The sequence below is a fragment of the Macrobrachium rosenbergii genome, chromosome 25 (assembly GCF_040412425.1).
Source record: "Macrobrachium rosenbergii isolate ZJJX-2024 chromosome 25, ASM4041242v1, whole genome shotgun sequence".
NCBI lineage: Eukaryota > Metazoa > Arthropoda > Malacostraca > Decapoda > Palaemonidae > Macrobrachium > Macrobrachium rosenbergii.
The window spans coordinates 49062806-49085305 of record NC_089765.1 but is presented as its reverse complement, the minus strand read 5'-3'; the positions used below and the strand labels follow the sequence as shown (position 1 = coordinate 49085305).

Genomic DNA, 22500 nt, shown 5'->3' with positions numbered 1-22500 from the left:
GGATACAGATATTGGCCGACTAGACTCTGCAAATACCCTTTAGTTATGCCTACAGTGCACTAACCACGTTAGATACACTGACGTCACTAAAACCTCCCCAACCAACACCCCATTCAAGAAGCCATTCAGAGAAGGGTGAGCGGAGAGTGAAAAATGCGAGAGAAAGGTTTTATTTATGAAGACTGCTCTTTCACTTTATAAGTTATGAGAATTAAACAAAGATAATGATATTCTTTACTGCTTGAAGAAGTAGAAAGTAGAATAACAGAAGTAAGGTAAAAGAAGGAAAATCGTTCATTTTTTATTGAGCGAGGGTAACGTTTTCAGTGAATTTTCATTTTATTTATTAGTTGATTTGTTTATTTTTCTGTTTTGGGTCGAATGGGAGGTGGGGAGGGGCTTTAAGTAGAACGATGAGTGGACAGGAGTCTTTTTTTTTTTGGGGGAGGGGAAGAAAAGTAGCGGAGAAAGGAAAGGCCTATTTTCACAGAAGAAAAAACATTCCCAGTGGATGTATTTGTATTTTACCAGAGTGACGATAAACAACAAAAATTCATCTTGAAAAGGTCGGCTCATCACATTTATGAAAGTGAAAATTCAAACTTATCAAAAGGAAAAATTTTCGAGGAAAAATATTCCAAGAAAAAGAGAATGTGGTTGATTAGATCTAACTAAAATGGAATGTAAAAGGCCTGAAATGTTTCTGACAGCGCCGACTCCTGAAAATTTACTTGTACCATATTCCTGTTCCCTGTGGGGAGTTAGTGCCATCAGTGCACCTCAAACGGTGCACTGTAGGCATTATTTAAGCGCCCCTTCAATCTCTGGCTGCAACCCCTTTCATTCCTTTTCTGTATCTCCATTCGTATTCCCTCTCTTCCTTCTTACTTTCCACCCTCTCCCAACAATATTTTCACAGTGCAACTGCAAGATTTTCCTCCTGTTATATCTTTAAAACCTTTAACTCTTCATTTCCCTTTCAGCCCTGAATAACCCCACAGGTCCCAGCGCTTGGCCCCTGGCCTAAATTTTTTATTCCATTCCACATTCCTGTCATTGGTGGCGTCACTCCATGATGTTAAAATTGGTTGATGTATGTATGGGCTAATTAGTTGTTGACACATGTGTTCCATCATGGCGTTTAGAGAGCTTTTGACTGTGTCCAAACCACTTAATATCACCCATACAGACAGTCGAAAAGAAAGTAATTTACAAATTAGAAAGCTGGAGAAAGGATGTTATTATTGTTAGTCTTATTCAGATGAACCCTATTCACATGTAACAAGCCCACAGGGGCCATTGACTAAAGATTCAAGTTTCCAAAGAGTATGGTGCTCTTTAGGAAGTAAGAGAAAGTGAAGGGAAACACAGAAAGAAGAGATCTCACTTATTAATAAAAAAATAAATAAGTAAATTAATGAATAGATAAAATGTATTAAAAAGCAAGGAGAATAGCATTGGGGCAGTAAGGATATACTGTATGTAACGTAAACCGTTTTCGATATCCTGTCGGAATGTGGGCATCTCTCTCTCTCTCTCTCTCTCTCTCTCTCTCTCTCTCTCTCTCTCTCTCTCTCTCTCTCTCTCTCTCTGTGGCTGGCCCGAAAGAGAGAAATGTACTGCGAGGTCTCTCTCCCCCACGATAGTAACGTCCCCCTTTTCTGTAGAAAATGTTTTTCCTTACAAAAAGCTAAAAAAATATCCAAAACAAAGAAATACCATAAAGATTAAATTGGAATCTCTTATGTTTGATTTTTTATCTTATTATTCCAGTTGCAGTTGAATTCTAAGTGATATACAAATTAGAAAATTTAAGAAATGACATAAGTAGCGTAGACCATTTTCGATATGCTGTAGGATTCTGGGCATGGTTCTCTCTCTCTCTCTCTCTCTCTCTCTCTCTCTCTCTCTCTCTCTCTACCAGCCCTAGGAGAGCTGTTAATCAGCTCAGTGGTCTGGTAAAACTAAGCTATACTTACTTTTTCTCTCTCTCTCTCTCTCTCTGGCTAGAAAGAGAGAATAGCACTATGAAGTTTCTCTCCCCAAACATTAAGAAACATTAGAAGATCTGTGAATGCAGAGAACGCTTTACTGTATGAGGCGTGTGAATACAAGAAAGGAATCCATGTAGTAAAATGAAAATTCCTTTAACGCACAGCAAATTATTCGGTAATGAAATTTAGTATGGTAATGTAAGCTCATAAACATTCGCAGACTATTCACAATTCCGAATAATGCAGGTTTTCGCTCACGTTAACGATCATGCCTTAAGTACTTAGGTATGCTAATAAGTGCAGATGGATTTGGACTCAATTTCCTATGTTATCATATGAGCTAGCTTCATGTTCGCGGTAAGATATGTTACTTGCATTGTTTTTAGGTATTTAGAATCATGAAATGACATCACGCTGACGGATGGAGCTAGTATGCGTTTTTTTGCAGACGATAAATGGAGCCACTATTCGTTTTTGCTCCTTTTGTTTATATTTTGCAAAGGGCAGTGAACTGCGTGCAAAAACACGCATAAAAGCAGACTAATATAAAACATTTAAACTATGGATATATTCCGTAAGGTATAGCAGTTCTAAAAATGCAAAGTACCATAGGCGCAGAAAGATTCAATTCCTCGCCAGTTCTCACTGCTTATTACTTGCAGTGTAGAGTTTACTAGTTTCATTCACTTCATAAGTGTTGCTGAACTTTTGAATGTGAAGGTCTTTGTATTTATCCTATATAATGAGGATATGTGGGTTCGAGCGCCACACTAGTTACCCAGCATGTGCACCACAAGATTACGAGATGCATCAACTAGTAAGAGAGCAAAAGCTAGCATGATTTGAAAATTCCTCGACCAGTTGCAGCGACCCCGACTAGAGATTAAGCTGAGAAGAGGGAAAAAAGAAGAAGATTGTGTTTACCCTTTAAGGCTACAAGAGACAAGAAAAACCGAAGGTAGAGTCGAAGGAGGAAAAGAGCGAGGGAGAGGAAATTTTCTCTCCAACGAAGAGAAACCCGCTTTTAGTCAGCTCGATATTTTAATCAGGATGATGAGAGACAGAAAAGTCGTGTATTAGACTTGACGAATAAGAAGCAGCAGATACAAGGCTGAAGGATTAGGAAGGAAGGAAGGAAGGAACTTTTTTTTTTTTCAAAGAAGAGAGAAACGTTCTTAGTGAGTTTATTAATTTTTGAGCTGAATGAAGACAGAAGACAAAATTCGTCTGGAAAACAAGAAGAATATGAAGGGATTAGAGGAGAAGGACGTTGAGAGACGCCTTTTTTTTTTTACGAGAGAGAGAGAGAGAGAGAGATGTTTCTTCTTTTAGATTTCCTTCAGTAATCTTCTCTTCGACTTCAATCCTTGTGTCAATCAGGTTTTTCTCTCGAGATTCCCCAAGACCGGCTCGGTCTATCTCTTTTTCGTGTCTTTGTCGGTCGGGAGGAAAGTGGTTTCTGTCTTTCAAAACAGGGAGAGAGTGAGAGGGGAAAAATGCGCAAGCACACACACACAAACACAAAAACATACACCCGCGCGCGCAACCATAAAAAGAACGCTTAAAAGATTTGGGTATCGAAGCGTTATTCAACCGTCTGTGGACGAAGAGGGAATTCATTTAGATTTGGTGGTGACTCGCTGTGAGGTCTTCTGAATAAGAAGTAATTTAGAGGCAAGTTTTTGTTTGTTTCCACTTGATATATAATGATTTAAAAACGGTATATAAATAAAAATCAATACGCAGTAAAGTGCAAATTATAGAAACAAGTGGCTTTGCCAAGCAAGTGTTAGAGGCCATGTAAGAAACTGGAACCTTAGTGTTTTCACAGTTCCTCAGATGTTACTGGGCCAAGTTTCACACTTTGCACAGAAGCAAGCTTTACCCAACGTTCAAACTATGATCCCTTTTTTTATTCGGGGGCGGGGGGCGCGGTTAGTGACGTTAGTGCACCTCACATTGTGTACTGCAGGCATTACTAAAAGGTGTTTGCAGCGTCCCCTCGGCCCCAAGATTTTAACCTTTTGTTTTACCTCCATTCCTGCCCCCTTCTTCAGTCTTGCTGTCTAACCTCTCTAACTTTCTTGTAAGTGCAACTAAGTTTTCTCCCAGTTCCACCTTTAGATCCTTGTTCTTTCTCTGCTTTGCTTTCTGGATCGCTTTATTTTGCTGTCCAACCCCTCCTTCGCTCTCTTTTCACTGCCTTAAGCTCTGAATGACCGAAAGTGCTCCAGTGCAAGGCTTGGCAGCCTGAATTTGATCAGTCATCAAACTGGGATCCAAGTACTATTAAGGGATAAATGGTTATTCGAATTCAACCCACCTTGGGTTGCTGGTTGATTGAGAAGTTGGGTAAAAATTGCTGCTATGCAAGGTGTGAAGCCTGGCTAGGTGGCTCCTTTTGGACTGTATAAATGCATTGGTTCCAGTTTCCTTTATGCCCTCTTTGGACTTAGTGATAGTTCCCTCGTCTCTCCTGTGAGGCCCCTGATTCGATCCTGACGTGAGGTAGAAGACTGTTACGTCATTGGCCATTGATAATGACTGACACAAGACACATCCTTAATATAAAATTAAGGAGAATGTGTCATCTAAAAAAAAAAAACTTTCTTATAAGTTACCAGATATTATATGGATTCTTGTTTTTATAGTCAGCTGTAGATACTTTAGAAACTGTGCAGTTCTTTAGTCTGTTTACACGTAAAAAAAAAAAAAATAGAATTTTAAAAAGATATTCTATTCCAGAAGGCTACAATATCATCAGTACGCTTAATCGTTTTAAGAAATATTACTTACGGTACGAAGTTTTAACGCTGATATCAACAACCATGAAGCATAAAAGACATTTTATAATCTTCCGTTAACTGACTGTTATACACAACTTCCCTTCCATGCAATATGACAACTGACCCATGGGTTAACGTCGTCATCCAAAGATCTCCAGTGATATAAATGTCGATTTTCGTGAGTTTGAAATAGCTTTAAATATTTCTCCTTTCTCGTGATTTTTCCCTTTTATAACGGAACTGTTGCTCATGCCTATACATATGTATGTTTTTTCTTTGTTTATTCTCATAGTACTTCTCGTGGATTTTTTATCGTATCTAACACAGACATTCAGATTTGTGGAATCTTGTCAAAGGCGTATCAAGGACGTTGAATAATAATAATAATAATAATAATAATAATAATAATAATAATAATAATAATAATAATAATTCCACGCATTATCATAGTTATATTTCCCCAACCTGCGGAAACCTGCAGTGTCACAACAACCGGGCCTTACAGAATCAGGGAAAACTTTGGAGCAACAACAATCGAGCTGGGTTTGTTCCGAATAACTTGGGAAAACAACGATGTTTTCCAATATTGTTTTTTAGATGACCGGCTTATTTGGAACAAAAGAATTCGTCGAAAGGGAAAAGTATTTGACCGCCTTTTAATAAACCATGTTTAGACGAAAAAAGATATACCGAGAGAGAGAGAGAGAGAGAGAGACAGACAGACAGACAGACAGACAGACAAATAGAGATAAGAGACAGGGGACTAGAGAGAAAGAGAGAGAGAGAGAACTACACAGAGAAAGAGAGACAGACAGACAGAGGGGATGGGAAGAGTTCTAACGTAAAATGAAAGGGAAATAGTATTAAAAGCGTTGTATAATATACCTGGGCATGATGGTTCTGTGATGGATACCTGCCAGGGTAGGTAAGGGCATGGTTTTGTTTATACTATAAAACTAATTAACAAAATTATTAAAAAACTCTTACAAAAAATTTGCACCAATTCTCCATCAGCATATCCATGAACCATTACCTCCATCGGCTAACATTGGCTGCTAACGTGAATGTAGAGTTTCTTATCAGAAGATAAGACAGTAGCTCTTCCTCCCTTGGCACGTAATCTCCCAGACTTCAGTCGTTGTGTCAGTTTAATCTGTTCAGTAGAGCCCAGGAGTGGGTCCTGTTTTTTTTTTTTTCATGAATTTGTTTGCTAAGAGAAGCCATGCAAAGAGAACCATTATTCAGTCTCTTCAAGATAAATATCCCTGGCAGTGGAGTGGCGAATTGTCCGAAACTACACACACCATCATGTAGAAAATAAAAGCCATTTACAAACTGAAATATGCTCAATAATATTTAGTAGATAAAGGATTGCACAAAGATGAGAAAAAGTTTATAGTCAAGTTTTCCCTGGAATAAAGTATATTAAAAAACTTCAATACCACTGAATTCACTGTGCACAAAAAAAACTACTTACGTCACTGTGCACAAAATGACAATAATCATTTATAAATGGTTTACATCTGCATGTAAGTTTAGAAAAAAAAATAGACTTCCTTTAGAAGTCAAAATCTTTTCATTTTACTGGATATTCATTTCTAATGACAAACAATTAGTTCCCTTTGGCCAAGAGATAAAGAGCTTATTATGGATTGCTTTTAAGCTTTAATCGCATTTTTATGGAGAAATAAATTATTCCAGTGAGTAATGATCTTCTTTGCTGTTACATAATAACTCTCGACAGAGAGAGAGAAAATATTTGAGTCATGGTTAAAGATTCAGTATTTTCTAAAGGTATAAACAAACACTCTCAAACACACACACACAGACACACACACAGACATATATATATATATATATATATATATATATATATATATATATATATATATATATATATATATATATATATATATATATATATATATATATATATATTTATGACTCTAAACGTGGTCAATATAATCATAATCTTTGGATGGTTTTATTTTACTATATATATATATATATATATATATATATATATATATATATGGCATAATATATATATCAACACATTTCAGCCTATATTTATTTTTTCTTTCCATATATATACACACACATTATTAAAATGGGTCATTTATCTTAAGATCTGTTTTAAGAACACCACCATATTAACTTACATCTCTAAGACTCTCTGGTAGATGTGGCTCAGTGTTGGATCAGCACATTCCTTCTCCCTCATCATTCCCACGACCATACAGAAAAATATTGCACAAATGACCAGAAATATCAAAGAATATAAGGATAAAAACTGAAACGCAATAGCTATGTTAAAAAGGCATTATAATCAGATTTATAAACACACACACACACACACACACACATATACATATATATATATATATATATATATATATATATATATATATATATATATATATATATATATATATATATATATATATATATATATATATATATATATATATATAAAGTGTGTTAGGTGTGTGTCTTGCTAAACATAGAATAATTTCCACTCTCATTGGCAATTAGGCACTTATTTAGTGATTTGGGTGGGCTTGCTTGTTTGTTGTTATCCTGGACCAGTTTGGCTTGTAGGAAAATAGAGCGACACGCATATCAATGGTGGCATCAAGGCGATTTCTTTCCTTTGACTTTAACTTGGTTGTAAAAGGTAGCAAGAGAATGACACTTTCTTTACTCAAGTTGGGATAGTCCTTGGAAACGCTCAGCCAAAAAGAAGACAATGTTGATGGCTTGTGCCTCATTCTTAATGAGTTATTACTAGTTAGCCGGACTAACTCTTCTTCCTTGCTAGGTGTTAAGTTTAATTCCACAACTGAATCTGGGTTCCCATATGCAAACGGATCTTTTACCCAGTATTTTTCTTTTAAATGGATAGTTTTTTCTTCTGGAAAATGCTGATCAAAGCTGGCTGACAGAGACTGAAGGTGTAGGTCTATATTTTTTTTTTCCGTATACATTCTTGATTTAAGTTGTTTTCCTCAATATGTTGTAAAAGTGTGGGGAACTTGTAGTAAACAGGTTGGTCTGTTTTAACCCTTGCTTGTAATTTTAGATTAAGTTCATTAAGCTTTGAGAAAATGTCTGCTTGATATGATAGCTGTGCAAGCCATTCATCCCTGATAATAGCTCTGCCATTGGAGACTTCTTTTCAAGGAGGAATATATGTATCTCCATCCTTAATTCATATATCCTGGTTAGAGCTCTTCCTCTGGATAGGCACCTCACTTCACTATGGTACAACAAGGGTGGCTGATCAGCTCCCATTTCACAGCAAAGTTGTTCAAACAAATGGCTATTCAATGAACTTCCTTTGACAAGATTGACAAGTTTTACAGCTTCATTTAGAACATTTTTCAAGCTGGCAGGGATCCTTTTGCAGCCAAAGCTTCACGATGAATGGAACAATGATTCCAAGTTACATAATTACCTGCAGCCTTTGATATCTTGCTCACAACACCACAGTTTTTTCCTGTCATATTTGCTGCTCCATCTGCAGTGACGTCCTTGCAGTTTGCCCAGTTCAATTTATATTTTCCAGTTACACAGTCATTCAAAACTTTGAAGATCTCTGACCCTGTTGTGTGTGCAGGTAAGGTCAAGCAGCACAATATGTCCTCCAAGAATTCAATATTCTTTCAAAATCTCACATAAACCTGGAGTGTTAACACAATTAGCTATATCGGTACTTTCATCCAGCTGGATAACATATTCTTTAAAGCCTGGAGGCGTAAACCAACTGAAATTCCAAATCTTCTGCAATATCCCTAATCCTCAGATACTGTTGTTGTCATGCTGACAGGGACACATCTAATCTTCTCTGCTGATTTCTCATCACGCACTGTAGTTACTATATCTAATGTAGCTGGAAGGATAAATTTTTTCACCATAAGTATAGGGCACTTTCTCTTTTGCTATTCGATAAGCAACTAGATAAGCCAGTTGCAATTTATTATTGTGAGTGGTTGACTTACTATATATATATATATATATATATATATATATATATATATATATATATATATATATATATATATATATATATATATATATATATATATATCGTTTATATATATAGCCGTTATATACAACACAACACGTATGCTGATGGACAATTAAGATTTGCTTTTCTTGTACATATTTATTATTTATTTCCAGACGTTTCGTAATTCTCATATACAGTATAATTACATCTTCAAGGCTCTAAAATAGATAAAAGCAACACATAATTAGCATAAAACTCAAACTGAAAATTTTTTACACTTAAAATTATACATTTAAAAAACCAAGATATATTAAAATTCACAAACTATTGGACCAACCTTCCACCAGAGTAAAAGAAACATAAGTGGAAGGAATTAAAAAATAAAAAAGAAGAAAATACACCTTAAGACAAGAAAAGGGGAGTGGCTGTTGACTGCGTGTTTAATGGGGGAACCAGTTGTTTGATCAATAAGGACTCTAAAATGGGTAATTCCTGAGTGTTGGGTGTTTGTCCGATGATTTTAAAATCTTTATTTTCAATGTATGCTTTACAGATTTTTGCATGAGCTCTTATACTGGAATGTTCCGGGTTCGTGAGTCTGCTGCCTGTCCGGAAATTGACCCCTCTAAGACATTTTATGTGCACCTTTAGGAGCCTCCGTGTCTCATCTCAAAATCCCAATAACTACCAGACAGAACGTCTGTGTATATACCAAACAAGACAGACATGACAGATGGACAGGATCCTTGAACAATCCAACATCAACTTTACGCTCGAGGAGTCAATCATCAGGGGCTGGCGGCTCCTTCTCTTCAACATCTGCTTGTTATTTTTGAGGCAAAATGATGCTCTCTTCTCTCTACTGTTTTAGAATGCAGAAATCTTTCACCACATTGGCTCGAATTTCTATAGGAACATCGGACTACTTTAATTTTAAACTTAATTTTGTTTCTAAATTATTCAATAAAACAATCTGTTTACTTTAACTGGGACATGTTTCATAAGTAAATATATTCTTAGACTGTATTTTTCAAAACACTGTTTTCCTAAAAATTTTGTCAATAATATATGGAAAATTGCCTGTAAAATTAAAGATCTCCTACCCCAAAAATTTCGCTACTGTCGCCAAAACTTTTTGGCGTTTCTTTGTAATACCTGTTCAGATTGTTTCTGTGATAATTCTTTTAAAAAGAAAATTCACTCAGGTAATACAAGAACCATTTTCCAGCTATAAAATTTAACCTGATTCAAAAATCCCTTAACCATCCGCTCTCTGGTTCAGTTCAAGGATCATCTGTATCCCTTTCATGTCCTCTTGTGTGAGTATAAGATATACTTACCCTCAGGTGTAATCTGGGAAGTTTAGGAGGATCCACGCGGAGGCTCTAAAGTTCGCATCGACTGCAAGAGCGTCAGTTTCAGACAACAACAGACTCAACAACGCTGGGTGTTCCAGTATAAGATGCTCACTAAAATCTGTTCCACATAATTGAAAATAAAGATTTTAAATCATCGGACAAACACCCAACACCCAAAACCCATTTAAGAAAATCCTTATTGATCAAACAACTGGTTCCGTTGCTTAAACTTCGTTATGTCAACAAAGTCAATCCTTTTCTTGTCTGGTTTGTATTTCTTCTTTTTATTTTTTAGTTAATTCCACTTATTTTTTTTACTCTTACAGAAAGGTCAGATATTCTCAATTTTAATACATCTTAGTTTTTAAATGTAAAATTTTAAGTGTATCTCTTTTTCTTATTTGAGTTTCATGTTACTTATCTCTTATTTTTATCTATTTTATGAGCCCTTGAAGATGTAATTATTTTTGAAAATTACGAAATCAGTATGGGAAAAAATATTTGTCCAAGAATGAAACTAAGCGTCAATTAAGGCAACCCTAATGATAAACACAACTGGCATATACCTAATAAATACGTTTGCAACCCACTCGTTGCCTGTCCCATTTAGGTATTTTTCTTCGTTGTTTTCATTAACAGTCAACGTGTATAGATACATATATATGCATAGTAAAGATATTTAAAAAATAATATATATATTATCAACTTTTTATTCGATATAAATCCATCTGTCTTGGATAACATAATAAGATTACATCATAAAAAATGATGACGAATATCGATTTTGATCATACATCAGCATACATACATACATCTTTATGAAGTTTTGAAGTCTAAACATGAAATATATATAAAAATTGAACATTAGAATTCCCCTAACATCAAAGGCCAAAACTGGGACCTATGAACAATCAACACTGAAAAAATTGACTTTAATAACTGAATAATAAAAGAAAGTGTTGTGCAGGAGATTTCCACAGTATCAGCTGTTTACTGCACTTAGACGAAAAGTCTCATCAGTAGTATGTCATACCCCTTTACACACACACACACCGCACTGTTTAACATTATCTTGCTGTCGTGCTCGTGGTCTATAAATGATAATGCTGTCGTAGCCAATACCTATTCCACACCATTAGCTTAGCGCATTCTAGATATCGTCACCTCGTTTGTCCTGACATGTCTGATTATGCATTCTTTTCTAACTCAAACTTCAATCTTTTTAATTGCTCATTACTACCCTTGGGGAAATAAATTGTACCCTTAATGAAATAAATCGTACCATTCCGGAAATAAATTAGATTTTACCCGTGTCTTTATTCCTTAAAGGATACATTCTCACCAGCTTTGACAGTCATAGGATTGCCACGTTGCTCGTGGCATCCAGATATATATCACGTATATATAATATTCTATATAATATATGAAATTATGTCGATTATTCAGTGGAAAAATTAAAATTAATATGATTCTCTTAATTGTCCACTGGACTATAATATATATACGTCGGAAATAACTAAAACTATTTATTTGTATGGATAAAAGCCAACCTTTTATAAAAAATCAACTCATGGTTTAACAGTCATTTAATTTATACACATCTGTAAATATATTATTTTATAAATATAAAACTATTTTTCATTTAAAATAATAAAATTTTCAGACTAAATGGAGCAGTACAGTTATGGAACGACTATCTTCTTCAATCAGATGGATTGCCCTTATCGGGCTAACCTTCAGAGAATCCTGGAAGCTGGATAATTGCCTTCATTTCATGTTCCTGGTACTCAATACATTAAAAGACTATAAGCCCCAAAGAACACTCAACAAAAAGCCTCACTGTTAAGGGAAAAGAGTGAAAACTTGGAAGGCAGAAGTCCTTTCTCAGGAGTCAAAAAACGAAAAAGTTACGTGACATTTGTTAAATATGTCTTTAAAATTGGTGCTTGAACTAGAAACAAAAATTTGTTGAATAAAGTTATGTGCTGTATATATTATAGTTGAAAAAAATTGATGTATTTATTTCATGTTAAAAAGCCCAACATCACTGATGTTTTATAGAAAAATGATGTTTTAATTTGTTAAAAAGTGATTTCTTAAAGTTTGTTAAAAAATGGAATTTCTCCATGTTGTTGTATCAGATGATGTTTTATATTTATAAAGTCAGTGATGTTTTATATTTAAAAATGATGTCATTTGATGTTTTAATTTGTTAAAAAGTGATGCGCTGCATTTTGTTAAAGCCAAGTTGTGAAATTTCCTGAATGTTATATGAATTTTTGTCACATTCAAGAAATTCTTTTAATTGCATCAAATAAATAACGTGATGGAATGGCACACAGTTCAATAAAGTGACTGGTGGACATTTGGTATATAAAAGATCTGGAAAATTTCTGTTGTATGTTGAACACAAATGCAATTTTTGCAATTTTGCCCATGTTCACTCTTCAACACCGAGTAGCTAAAACAGTGGCATCAATTTCTTCTCAATCAATGAGAACTAAGGTTGCTCCTGACGCTTCGATGTCTATAAAAAAAAAAAAAAAAAAAAAAAAAAAAAAATGTTGTAAGAATCTCAGGTTATAGACCAATACAAAATCTCGAAGACCTGTGTATAGAGGTGCGTAAAATGTTAATTGGAAATGGAGTTTGAGTCTCATATATTTCATCGCTGAAATCATACCACTGAGAATAGGCTCGTTCCCAGAGCATGCGCGCATAAGCAAACACTTAAAATAAGTCACGTGACCCGAAAGAAAAGAATTGGCCAAAATAAAACCTGTTCTGAATTACTTTTGTTTTGCCCATATCAATTTTAGTCCTTTTGCTTGTAGTCGTTGTCTTTTCGGCTCAGATTCTGTTATATATGTTTTGGCAGTAATGAGTCCCTCTCATATAAACAATTACCTGTACCTGCCTTGCGAAGAGAGTTCGCTTAATATTAACTGTATTTCCTCCAAGGATTTTTTTATCCCTCCTCAACCGATTCTCAAAATCGGTCACCCAGAATCATGGGGTGACTCATCATACCGCCGCCGCTCTGCCCGCGCAGACCCTATCAATTTTCGTTTCACCATTTTACGGTGGCGAAACTCGATCATATTATACTCTCTCTTTTTTTACATATATATAAGTTTGGCTGCAGCATCGGCGCTGCCGAAAAAAGTAATATAGTTGAAAAAAAATTGGCTTTATATATGCTGGAGAGGAAAATCACACTATATATCTTCATTAATTCCGGAAAAATATCGAACAGCAAATACGGAATAAGAGGAATAGGTTATCGGTCTGATTCTGTGATGATGTTTGGTTATATATTCTCTGTGGACTTAGGTATCGTTATCGATATATTTATATTTATAGTATTACACGATCGCTCAGCGATAAACCTGTTCCTGCAATCTATCCACCATTCACATTTTGCAAAACAATATGACAAGAAAATAAAGCCAAATGTCTGAAGCATAACTACAGCCATTCCGCTCCTCAAAAGATTCCAAATAGATTTTGAACAGCAAAATAAAGCTTCCATACATGAAAACATAAAGAGGCCAAATAGTTCAACTCAGTTCTAATAATCCTTTCATTTCCGAACTATCCCAAATCCATCGCGAGTTCGCTCGTTAACGAAAGATCCTAAATAACAAAAGGAAGCTGCCGGATTTACAAGATACCGTGTAGTAAAAGTCATGACATCTATGTAGAGAGACTGGATGGATCGCTCTTCTCCCTAAAACGGCCTAACAGAAACAAAAAGATGGGATCAGTACGTTGCCATGATAGTTAGGGCCTTTTCATGTACATATTATCAAATACAGAGGCATGTCATTAACTGGGTAGGAACCTTGGTTTCAAGAGTAGCTGTTTCATTACAAAAGAAAATGCTGGGAATAGTGTATCATCAATCAAACCAACAATATGAACCTGTCAGGAGGACGTCGTGGAAATCGGACGCCATTGACACCTTAATCTGGACTTTCTTAGAGATGGCCAAGAAGCCTCTGGGCATAGATCATCATGAACCTCTGGAGCTAATGACGTGTTTTCCAATGCTAATTTCCACTAGAATTTGGTCCCCATCTCCTCTTTCTTAAGGAATATTCCTTAACATCAGAGGCCTAAGGCCACACCTTCATGTTTTTGTATATATACCATTGTAACTTTCCACCTGTCCATATTCTACCAGTGAATTTTTAGGGGCACAGAAACAAGTGCCGACCATAAATATATGGTTTCAATGGGAAAATAGTGTTTTATGGGCCTTCTTATTTTCATATTAAAACACTGTAGTATTTACAGTATATAGAAAACCCAAATATATCCTACATTCATTTATATGACCACATTCATATATAGGGTATATATATCAGATATTATATATGTTCAAATGAGTACCTGAATAAAGAATTTATAAAGATCCTATACCTAATAACTGTCCATATATATTATCGATATAGGGCTATTAACAAATAATACAATATAACTGTAGAGGTACTCACATAGACATATATATATATATAAATAAAGCTATATATATGATATATAAACTAAAAGGCCACTGAACAAAACAGGTATGTATATATATATATTCCATATATATATAACGTATATAAATAAATAAAAATAAGAAGCCATTTACAAGATACCGTAGCAATTGTCATATATCTATATATATATATCGCCTAAAGAATAACAGATATATATATCAGTACGTATACGCTGGAGAGTTCGAATTTTCTACATATCAGAAATACATATATATATATAACTGGAGTATTGGTTTTCAAAAGTAGCTGTCCGTATAAAGAAAGATGCTGAATCTATATCAATCAAACAAACAATATGAACTTGTATATATTAAATCGGATGAGATCAACACTATATATAAACCCTCCTGAAGAAGATGACCCAAGAAACGCGACCGCCAGATATAAATATAATGAGGCCAAACATACGGTACATATATATATTATAAACGCCATATATATCGGGAGTGCCCAAGGCCACTATGTTTATTTGTATATACTATTGTAACTTTACCTATATATTCTATAGTGAATATATATATAATGGCCCAAAATATATATATGGCTATACATATAAATATATTTTATGGGCTATATATTATATATATATATATATATATATATATATATATATATATATATATATATATATATATATATATATATATATATATATATATATATATATATATATATATATATATATATACATATATATATATATATATATATATATATATATATATATATATATATATATATATATATATATATATATATATATATACATATACATATATATATATATATATATATATATATATATATGTATATATATATATATATATATATATATATATATATATATATATATATATATATATATATATATATATATATACATATATATATATATATATATATATATATATATATATATATATATATATATATATATATATATATATATATATATATATATATATATATATATATATATATATATATATATATATATATGTATATATATATATATATATATATATATATATATATATATATATATATATATATATATATATATATATATATATATATATATATATATATAACTATGTATATATATATATATATATATTATATATATATATATATATATATATATATATATATATATGTTTTGTATATATATGTATATGTATATATATATATATATATATATATATATATATATATATATATATATATATATATATATATATATATATATATGTATATATATGTATGTATATATATGTATATATATATATATATATATATATATATATATATATATATGTACATATATATATATATATATATATATATGTATATATATATATATATATATATATATATATATATATATATATATATATATATATATATATATATATATATATATATATATATATATATATATATATATATATATATATATATATATATATATATATATATATATATGTATATATATATATATATATATGTATATGTGTATCTCATGTATGTTTTGTATGTGATTATTATAACATTCATTTTATCAAATTACACAGGTGAAAAATAAGAAACAGGGTGTAGGTCCTGACCAGAATTTATCGACTTTATTTCCAAATCCATTGAAAGTACAGTACTGATGCAAGTATGAGAATCACAAATATATATACTACAAGAACAGTACTGACAGACATCACCATCCGTTTGGTTTCAGAGACTACATATCCCCAAACGAGGCCGGAAGTCGAACTAGGAGAAAAGCCTTTATGTACACACCCTTTAGTATTGTCAGGGGAGTTCTTGATAAGTACATTTTCATTGTTGCATTGTTCTTAAATGCGACATTAACACCAAAATTCTTAAGAAGATGAGGGATATCTTTCATATTATTATTATAAAACAAAACAAGCAAATTTTTTTGTGTTTGTAAAGGTTCTTCCTGGTTTTGATACATAGTCTTTTTGCCGCTTCAAATGCACTGTTTAATACTCTATCAGGATATTTCAATTTCTTGCCTGCATTCCTAATCTTATCTATTTCATCATCAATGTATTCAGGCTACATACCCGTAATGCTCTTAAAAACATAAATAAAAACACTGACTTTTAACCTTATTGCTTTGTCCAGAATAGAAATGCACATAGGAAGAAATATTAGTGGGTTTTCTATACACACTATATTTAAACCCACTACTATTTCTTCGTATGAGGACAACCAAAAATGGTAAGCACCCATCATTTTCCATTTCCACCGTGAATTTAATTGATGGTGAATTTAATTTAGTATGGCCAGGGAACCAAGATGTAAATAACTTTTTTGCCAAGTTAAATCAATTAGTCTCTAATGGTTGTGTATGTTCGTCAGTACTGTTCTTGTAGTATATATATTTGTGACTTCTCATACTCTGTATCAGTCCTTCGTCAATGGCTTGGAAATAAAGTCGAAAATCCGGTCAGGACCTACACCCCGTTTCTTATTTTTCACCTGTGTAATGTGATGATATATATATATATATATATATATATATATATATATATATATATATATATATATGTTATGTGTGTGTGTGTGTACATAAGTAGGTGTAAAAGGTGCCATTTGGCCATCCTGGTATCCTGAACATTTAGCGTCCCTCAAGAAAGGGTGTCATTTGGCGTCCTCAATTATTATTATTATTATTTATATTATTTTTATATTTTTGCTGAAGAAAATAACATGCATATATAAAAAAATTATGTAGTAAGTAGGGTAAAGGGTGCCTTTTGGCGTTCTGGCGTCCTCAAGAAAGGATGTCATTTGGCATCCTCAATTATTATTATTATTATTTATTTTATTTTTATATTTTTGCTGATGAAAATAACATGCATATATATAAAAAATTATGTAGTAATTAGGGTAAAAGGTGCCATTTGGCGTCCTGGCATCCTGAACATTTGGCGTCCTCAAGAAAGGGTGTCATTTGGCGTCCTCAATTATTATTATTATTATTATTATTATTATTATTATTATTATTATTATTATTATTATTATTATTATTATTATTTATTTTATTTTATATTTTTGCTGAAGAAAACAACATGCATATATAAAAAAAAATACATGTAGTAATTAGGGTAAAAGGTGCCAAGGCCCCGAATTGATATGAGAGACCCACTGCGTGACTCATCAACTGCTGCATGACTGATGAGTTGAACCAATATAAACTATCTGTTATTAATCCCACTTTATCGATAAGAGTCTGATTAGGAAGAGGAGACACCTTGCTGAACTGATCTGAACTGATATTAGAGAGACCCACTGCGGGACTCAACAACAGCTGTGTGACTGATAAGAGTTGAACCGTTATAAACGATCTGTTATTAAACCCACTCTATCGATAAGAGTCTGATTAGCTATGTGCTGCTGATATGATTTAGACCCACTGCGTGACTCATAAACAGGTGTATCACTGATAAGAGTTGAACTGTTATAAACTATCTGTTATTAATCCCACTCTATTGATAAGAGTCTGATTAGGTATCTGCTACTGATATGATTTAGACCCACTGCATGACTCATGAACAGCTGTATGACTTCATACGGACATTACAAGGTACACCTCTCTGATATATACAGTTCTAACTCCCCACCCGATTGTTAAAAGTCACACGTTTTAACACGCTTCGATCACGCTCACTGTCAGTGTCACTTAACCTATGTATGAGATAATAAAAAGCGACTCTACCTATCCACTCATTTTATTAGATAAAGTGGTATACATTAACAAGTACATGTATCTGGGGGTTCTCCCAACACACATTCCAATACAATACCACCACGAGTTGTTATAACCAACCTTAAACCTCTAAATAATTTTACAATAAATAACCATAGGCTTCCAAATCTAGTATGTCGTTCAGCCTGACATTCCTCCCCCTCCCCCTTCTTCTCCCCCTCTTCCGTTAGTGTTCTGCATACAAGAACTCGTCCTCCTCCTCCTCATCCTCCTCCTCCTCCTCCTCCTCTTCTCCTCCTCCTCCTCATCCTCCTCCTCCTCCTCCTCCTCTTCCTCCTCCTCCTCCTCCTTGACCATTCATCCTAAGGAAGAAAAATAAAATGTCTTAGAAAAAACGAACGTCTGCAAAATTTATTATGTGATGTATATTAGCAACGTTTTTTTACAAATGGAATTAATCATTACCTTTTATTTAAAGAACACACGCACTCCTTGTATGTAAGAGCTCGTTTAACTCCCGAACTCCAGTGTGAACACCGCACCCTCTTGAAAAATGTGTCATTACTTTTCAAATGACTCGGGGAGAAGACGACACTCATTAACGACAAAACTGATTGTAACCCTCTACGACTCATACAATGAACGAAGAAAACGCAGTAAAGACCACACTTGTAAGAATTATCGGGCTGTATCTGCCTTACAGACTGGCGAAGGGTAAAATCCGAATGCTCACCGAGAAAAGATGAGAAGCTACCCGAATAGATTTACGGGTTTATACCGTAACTGTCAAAAAAGTAGATTGTATCCCTAGGCGAACAGTCTGTATAAAAACACACCCAATGTCCAACAAGGTCAATACTAGAAGTTGAAGGTAGAGTATTAGACATAAAAAGTAGAGGTTTAATTCTATTCGCGGGTATTTTAAACGCACCCACTGCATCCGAAGTAAACACATCTAAATATTTAATAAGACTCCCTAGCGAAGCCTGTAAAACTGTCTCGATTTCTTTCGTATCCATCACACCTAGCCCCTAACATCGCACTAAATGACTCTATCTGAATCAATGGTTAAAATACTTTTCGTGTCACCGAACAGTAAAATCATGCAAGGGTGTGGTGGGACTGTACCCAGATTTGTAGATATTCTTAAACTGGCCGAAATTTCAACGGGCATGGAATCTTCCACCTCTTCCGTAACGAAGCTGAAACAATAGATGGCTCTCCCATTTTTAAAACTATTATAGGTTATGGGGTTATCATGTCCCCCTCCTATCGACTTTTGAGTCTCGTAATACAATTGCGTGATAGTATAGGAAAATTACAGTTGATGTGATACACCACAATTATCGGGTAAGGAATCATCAGAGAGGTGCACATTCAATGCCTTGAGGCCGTAAACTTCATACACTGTATTATTTTTAAAACCTAACAACCTGGCAGCTTTATCGCTGAATTTGACAGTCACACTTCTAATATCCCCCGCCTTAATGTTCCTCCTCCTAACGTGAGGGATGAAAACTCTCCTGCTATCTTCATCCCAACTGAATGTATCATTGCTGTTGAAAACGTTTTTGTATTCAGTGTCAAAATAGACTCTTAAATGTTCAAAAACATCTTTGTTAAGCATCCTCACCATCCTTTTCATATCCCCTGCTAACATAGCTGTCGTTGGTCTATAGCTATAGGCATGCTTATCGTTTTTACCACAATCAGTAACAAAGTAGAGGGTGAATTCTTCATCTCTCGATAATACAGCGTAATAAATGCCCGGAAACATGATCGAAGCAAGACCTACTTCATATTCGCTACCATTCGGCAGGAATATAGGAGTGGGTAACCTATTCACAAACCCTGATGGGGAGTTATTTTCATTCTTGTCCAGGCTGCCGAGACTGCTCACATGTATAATGTGTTCGCCCGCCATACTGATAATGTACTGCATACCATTTCCTTCATCTAGGTCTTATATGAAGGGTGCATGACACGGTTTTACCTATAATAAACTTGACGTCTTCCCCCTTCTGATTCGTTACATCAATTGCGATGTAATCCACCGCATTCACGGTTAAAGGTTTATAAACAGCATTATGTACACCTCTACTTGGTGCACATTCCAATGCGAAACAATCCAGGATGTTTACAGTTTTATCACCCAGCAGTGAAGGTTGAATAATGTTGGAATATAATTGCACACAGTCAATACTGTGATCGTCGAGATAAGAAATTCTGGGGTGATGATTTCTCATTGCCCCTGAACCATAAATCGGGTATGTCAATTCTGTGTTAAACCCTAATACTCGCGCTGCTCTAACACTAAACTTTACAGTGACTGAAACAATTCCTTCTACTTTCGCCACATAGGCATTCACGTATGTGAGACTCATCCACTTCAAATCACCGTTCCATAAAAATAATCCTTCCCTTCGCATAACACCTCGAATGTATGCACCGTAAAATGTTTCCAACTGTTCTGTATCATCCGTATTGAGTGCTCTGGTCAATCTATTCATATCTTCCGCTAATAATCCAACGGCAGGAACATATCTGAAGCCATACTAGTGAGGTGCCAAACCCTGATTTCAGGTTGCTTTAAAATGAATTGTGAAATCTCTGTCTTCAGGTGTGACAGCATAGTATTCATTTGGGAGTGTAACCCCTATAACACCCATTTCATATTCCACCTCTTTTGATAGAGTTATGGGAGTGGACAATTTGTTTGTAAATTTACAGGGCCGGTTTTCGGGAAATAAATCCAGACACAACCCACTATTCACATATACAATGTAATCGCTACACATGTTGAATGTGCAATGCTGGTAATACACACGATTGCATACATATATATACCTCGCAACATAGAATGGATGAATAAAAAATTATGTATAAAAAAAACTGTTTTATTATACAAATTGTTGGAACATACATACATACATACATACATACACATTAAAATACACATATTAAATTACAGACTTTAGTAATAATTTTTACATTGGTGTGTCACACAGCTCTGCCCCATTCCAGTTTATGACATATCCTGTATTTCTGATATGTAGGAAAATCCCCGAACTCTCTGAAGCGTAACGTACTGATCTTTTGTGCTCTGTTATTCTTTGCGAGAGCGATCTACCTGTCTCTCCCACGTAAATGTCATTACAATTGCTACACGGTATCTTTTAAACTCCGGCTTCTTCCCCTTTGTATGGGGCGGAGCTGGTTTTCAAAAGTAGCTGTCTGTACAAAAGAAAGATGCTGGAATCTGCTATCATCTATCAAACCAACAATATGAACTTGTCAGGAGGACATTGGAAATCGGACGATGTCAGGAAGACATTGGAAATCGGACGACATCGACGCTTTAATCCTCAGACCGCTCCTGAAGAAGATGGCCCAGGAAACATGACCTCCAGAATCGTCGCCAAACGGGAGTTAATGAGGCCAAAAACCACTAGGGAATTGGTTATTCTCCTCCTTCTTAGGAAACAGTCACCTGCATACCATCTTAATGCCACACCCATTTATGCTTTGTATATATACCCTTGTAACATTTCATCTGTCCATATGCTACCAGTGAACAGGGGCACAGAAGCAAGTGCCCGAAATATATGGTTGCAATGTTTATATATATATATATATATATATATATATATATATATATATATATATATATATATATATATATATATATATATATATATATATATATATATATATATATATATATATATATATATATTTATATATATATATATATATATATATATATATATATATATATATATAAATATATATATATATATATATATATATATATATATATATATATATATATATATATATATATATATATATATATATATATATATATATATATATATATGTATATATGTATATATATATATATATATATATATATATATATATATATATATATATATATATATATATATATATATATATATATATATATATATATATGTATGTATGATTATTATCACTTTTGTACGTGATTCATTTATCACACATTACACAGGTGAAAAATAAGAAACGGGGTGTAGGTCCTGACCGGTTTC

The 22500-nt window shown here is 33.7% G+C and overlaps 1 protein-coding gene across 7 annotated transcripts in view; it reads left to right on the top strand.

The window, feature by feature from the left end:
* LOC136852640 (CCN family member 2-like) overlaps positions 1-22500 on the top strand; it is a 942669-nt gene that overhangs the window by 393780 nt on the left and 526389 nt on the right. The window lies entirely within an intron of this gene.